At 39.8% G+C, this 6224-nt stretch overlaps 1 long non-coding RNA gene across 1 annotated transcript; it reads right to left on the minus strand.

Annotated features, from left to right (window-relative positions):
- Nucleotides 1-2942: 2942 nt before the first annotated feature.
- On the minus strand, nt 2943-4571 carry LOC117594714. Its single transcript, XR_004575930.1, has 2 exons — nt 4095-4571; nt 2943-4013 (listed from the first exon to the last, which is right to left on the minus strand). It is a non-coding gene; the product is annotated as an uncharacterized LOC117594714 (long non-coding RNA).
- Nucleotides 4572-6224: the final 1653 nt, after the last annotated feature.

The raw sequence follows: 6224 nt of genomic DNA on the forward strand, positions 1-6224 counted from the left end.
TTACTCAAACACCAAGTCCCCCCCCCCCTTTCCCCCCAACTTATTCTGTTTATCTTTCCCCTGCTCCCTCAGACTCTCTTCATTCCTAACCTCCCTGGGCTTCTCAACCCCCCGCCCCTGAACCCCCCTCAAAGCCTCCCCATAGGACACTCTACACTCCTCCCTCCCTGGGCTTCTCAACCCCCCGCCCCTGAACCCCCCTCAAAGCCTCCCCATAGGACACTCTACACTCCTCCCTCCCTGGGCTTCTCAACCCCCCGCCCCTGAACCCCCCTCAAAGCCTCCCCATAGGACACTCTACACTCCTCCCTCCCTGGGCTTCTCAACCCTCCGCCCCTGAACCCGCCTCAAAGCCTCCCCATAGGACACTCTACACTCCTCCCTCCCTGGGCTTCTCAACCCTCCGCCCCTGAACCCGCCTCAAAGCCTCCCCATAGGACACTTTACTCTCTTCCCTCACTTGTTGTACCTCTACCGCCTGTTTCATTACCACACACCCACCATACGCTACGCTATGAGCACCCCCACAGTTACAGCAGGTTGGCTGGACACCATCCCCACACTTCCCATAATCATGCTCTCCCCCACACCTGGCACACCTCTTCCCCTCCCTACAACCAGCAGCCACATGCCCAAATCTCTGGCAGTTGTAACACCTCAAAGGCCTGGCCACATACAGCCTCAGAATAACCCATATCCCCATGGTAACCTTACTAGGCAGCACACTGTCCTCAGAACACAACAGTATAGATGTACTGTCCATTCTGACACCATCCCTTGCTGTTTGCATTCTTTGTACTTTCATAAGCCGGCCATCTTCTTGAAACTTAAAGCTCTTACAAAAAGTATACAATGACTATGAAAATAATAAATTCTTGATCAGGGGAGGGTGAGGAACAATGCACACCCTTTATGTTTCAAAATTTGATGAAACTTAATTTCAATAGCTCCAACAAAAGATGACTGTACACATGGTATATTCTTCATTGGGCGAGGAACAATGCACAACCTTTATTTTTTCTAAATCTGAACTTTCAAAGTTTTACTGAACTGCTCCATTTCAATAGCTCCTACAATCGATATGCCATGTTTTTGTTTTTTCAAAATCTAAAATTAAAAAATTTGACTGAACTTCTTCATCAGTTAATGGATGTGTATGAAAAAGGAGACATCATTTTCATTCTATTTCATGTTAAGGGACGGCTGAGAGTGGGGACAGCACCTTCCTGAGGATCATCCATGGGGCAGGCGGCTCCGAAACCGAGGGCTTCATCAAGCTGTCATACTGGAACCTAGCCAGTGCTGTCCAGAACATGATACAAGCCATGTGGTGGTCATCAATCAATCAATCAAATGTATTTATAAAGCCCTTTTTACATCAGAAGTTGTCAAAAGTGCTTTTACAAAACACCTGGCCTGAAACCCCAAGGAGCAAGCAACAACAATGTTGAAGCACAGTGGCAGGGAAAAACTAGGGGCCGAAATGTAGGTAGAAAACTACAGAGGAACCATTAAGACCTTACATTATGATTTCATAGATCAACAGAACAATGTCAAAAGCTAGTTTTCCATCCAAAGTCCCATCCAAACAAACATGAAAATAAATATATATAAATTTTCCCACCAATGGTTTCCACAAAAAGTTATTTAATTATTTAAATATTTAAAAAATAAATATGATAATTGTTTTCACAATTTTATTAACTATACAGATTATATTGTCACACAACCTCTCAAGTTAAATTGCTTTTAGGTTCCTCTGTGATGACAATATTATGGATGAAACAGATTATTTGTCACCAGAATAATATTTTAAAACATTAACTGGGCATAAGATTTTAAAACATTAACTGGGCACCTTCCCTTCCTGGGAAGGTGTTCCGGTCCCGTCCCACTGGGAGGAGACCCCGGAGAAGACCTAGGACATGCTGGAGGGACTCCCTGCTGGCCTGGGAACGCCTCGGTGTCCCCCCGGAAGAGCTGGAGGAAGTGTCTGGGGAGAGGGAAGTCTGGGCATCCCTGCTTAGACTGCTGCCCCCGCGACCCGGCCCCGGATGAAGCGGAAGAAGATGTATGTATGTATGTATGTATGTATGTAACTGGAACAGCGTTAATGTGCATTTTAATCTCATTTAATCTGTAGCCAAATAAACAACAAAGGCAATGTATTTGGTTACAGTTTGTTCAGAAACATGCACAGTTTTGGCAGTGCTCCTCCTGGTCTTCCTCGCACAAAGGAGCAGATACTGTTGTGTTGATGCCCAGTATCTTTGTCGCATCAACTCTGATCGACCACAGAAAAAAATACTCAAGCATGTGTGAAATATTTTGACTAATAGGGTAACTTGGGGGAAATGCCCCCCTTAAGGGAAATCTGTGTTTTCTGACTAAAGAAAGCAATGTTTCATCAGAATTTTACATGAACATATTGATTGAGTCAGACAAATACAGCTCTGGAAAAAACTAAGAGACCACTGCACCTTTTTCTTTCCTTTACAACAAAGTTGAAAAGGAAGGTTTTGAGTGAGGAACAGAAGGGTTGAAATTAAGAGACCACTGGAATTTGAATGCCTCTGTTCCTCACTCAAAACTTTCATTTTCAACTTTTTTGGAAAGGAAAGAAAAAGGTGCAGTGATCTTTACATTTTTTGCAGAGCTGTATATTTGAAAAAAAAATATTGGGCAGAATGTTTCTATTTTATTGCAATTTAAATGCCAAACTATGTAATATGGTATGGTATGGTAATTTATATCACCATTTATATTGAGAGAGGTCTGATTCATTATGATTTTTATGACCACATATAGGCATCTCATTCTCAACAGTTCACTCATGTAGTTTAGGTACAAATGCCTAAAGGTGTAGAAACCGTAACACCTGGTTAGGTGAGGTGCTGGCAAGTAGAAATAAAATTAATTAAAAAAAAGAAATAGACACACACTTCTAGAACGCATACATTTATTACCTATGTTTCAACAGACAGTAAAACGTTTCAGAATGCTTACTGATAATTGTAACAAATAGATTCCATCAACTTCCTGATTTTTCAGACTGTGGACTAATTTCAGTGGTATGCGATCTCTTCTACTGAGACTTTCACTGCTTTTGATAAGAGATGGCTAGTACTTGTTGACAATGCTGCAGCTTAACTTTCTTTTAACTGTGACATGAAAATAATATTAATCAGCTTGTCTAACTCTTAGTAAGTAGGAAATAAGTTGAAAAAGCAGTCCATTCCTCCAATTGTTATTAAGAATCCATAAATGGAAAATATACTAATAAACTCATCAATAGCCCAGATCTCCCAATATGAAAAAACAGATCTGTCACTGTGTTTATATGATTTCTTAAAGTAGAAAACAGGCTTTGTTTCTCTATTGGAAGTAGAAGCCGGTTTAATCCCAAACCATACATTCTAAAAGCATGACTACAATAAAATACTCTTAGAGATCAATCACAGACGTGTTCAGACCTATAATTGATCCAGACGTATTTAGACCTATAGATGATCCAGACATAATTAGACCTATAGATGATCCAGACATAATTAGACCTAAAGATGATCCAGACATAATTAGACCTATAGATGATCCAGACATAATTAGACCTAAAGATGATCCAGACATAATTAGACCTAAAGATGATCCAGACGTAATTAGACCTATAGATGATCCAGACTTAATTAGACCTATAGATGATCCAGACATAATTAGACCTGTAGATGATCCAGACGTAATTAGACCTATAGATGATCCAGACATAATTAGACCTGTAGATGATCCAGACGTAATTAGACCTATAGATGATCCAGACATAATTAGACCTGTAGATGATCCAGACGTAATTAGACCTATAGATGATCCAGACGTAATTAGACCTATAGATGATCCAGACTTAATTAGACCTGTAGATGATCCAAACTTAATTAGACCTATAGATGATCCAGACATAATTAGACCTATAGATGATCCAGACTTAATTAGACCTGTAGATGATCCAGACGTAATTAGACCTATAGATGATCCAAACTTAATTAGACCTATAGATGATCCAGACATAATTAGACCTATAGATGATCCAGACTTAATTAGACCTGTAGATGATCCAAACTATGCATCAGCATGAAAAACATGTAGGGGTCAGGAACTGAGGACGGGTGCCTCCAGACTGGCACACATCTGGTAGGCTGGTGGTTACAGCGGTGGGCACCAAACCTAACCGACGGGCCGGACCATGTCTCCATGCCAGGCACCAAAATGTACTTGTGGACACACCCACCCTGTCAATCATTCTGGATGACAGTCACTCTGGATGACAGTCATTCTGGGTAACAGCGTTTGAGAAATGATTCAAATGTAAATTACTCCAGTGGTTTCGTTGATGTTAATACACCAATTAATTAATTTGATTGTTTAGAATGATTTATACAGCCCAGAGCTTTAATGTGCAGGCTATTTTGTATTGATCAGGCATATAAAATGGCTAATACACACACACACACACATCATCACATACAGACACACACACACACACACACATCATCACATACAGACACACACACACACACACACACACATCTTCACTTACATACACACACACACACACACACACACACATCTTCACATACATACACACACACACACACACACACACCTTCACATACATACACACACACACACAGACACACATCTTCACATACATACACACACACACACACACACACATCTTCACATACATACACACACACACACACACACACACACACACACACATCATCACATACAGACACACACACATCTTCAAGTTCACAGACATTTACACACACATCACATACATATACACACACCACATTTACACAAATCATCACATACAGACACACCCACACACACCTTCAAGTTCACATACATATACACACATCTTCACATACATACACACCTTCATGTACATACCCATACACACATGTAGATGATTCAATGCCATTAATCCTAACATTTTCTACTAACGTTTCAACATACGTTATGAGATTAATTTCATTTTTTAGACATAAACACACACAAACGCACACACACAAACCGCACACAAACACACACATCAATACAAAATATTGATGAACAGAATGTTAAACACATCATTCCAGGTCTCTGTCCAAACAAAATCTCAGTATACAACAAGGCTAGTCAGATAAATATACCCCAGGTATATAATACAAGGACCAATCAGCTAACCAGATAAATATACCCCAGGTATATAATACAAGGACCAATCAGCTAACCAGATAAATATACCACAGGTATATAATACAAGGACCAATCAGCTAGCCAGTTAAATATACCCCAGGTATATAATACAAGGACCAATCAGCTAGCCAGAGAAATATCCACCAGGTATATAATACAAGGACCAATCAGCTAGCCAGTTAAAAATACCCCAGATATATAATACAAGGACCAATCAGCTAGCCAGTTAAATATACCCTAGGTATATCATACAAGGACCAATCAGCTAGCCAGATAAATATACCCCAGGTATATAATACAAGGACCAATCAGCTAGCCAGTTAAATATACCCCAGGTATATAATACAAGAACCAATCAGCTAGCCAGTTAAATATACCCCAGGTATATCATACAAGGACCAATCAGCTAGCCAGATAAAAATACACCAGATATCATACAAGGACCAATCAGCTAACCAGATAAATATACCCCAGATATATAACACAAGGACCAATCAGCTAACCAGATAAATATACTCCAGATACAGTAACATATAAGGACCAATCAGCTAACCAGATAAATATACTCCAGATATAGTATCAAATAAGGACCAATCAGCTAACCAGATAAATATACTCCAGATACAGTAACATATAAGGACCAATCAGCTAACCAGATAAATATACTCCAGATATAGTATCAAATAAGGTCCAATCAGCTAACCAGATAAATATACTCCAGATACAGTAACATATAAGGACCAATCAGCTAACCAGATAAATATACTCCAGATATAGTATCAAATAAGGTCCAATCAGCTAACCAGATAAATATACTCCAGATACAGTATCATATAAGGACCATTCAGCCAGCCTGAAATATATACCCCTGGTATAATACCGGCATTGCAGTTTCCGGTTTACTTACTAATACTCATCCGCATTAGTAAACACCTAAACTCACAACAAGATGAGTGATGCTGTTGTATGAAAAAAAAGAAATATAA

The sequence above is a fragment of the Esox lucius genome, chromosome 7 (genome assembly GCF_011004845.1).
Source record: "Esox lucius isolate fEsoLuc1 chromosome 7, fEsoLuc1.pri, whole genome shotgun sequence".
Taxonomy (NCBI): Eukaryota; Metazoa; Chordata; class Actinopteri; order Esociformes; family Esocidae; genus Esox; species Esox lucius.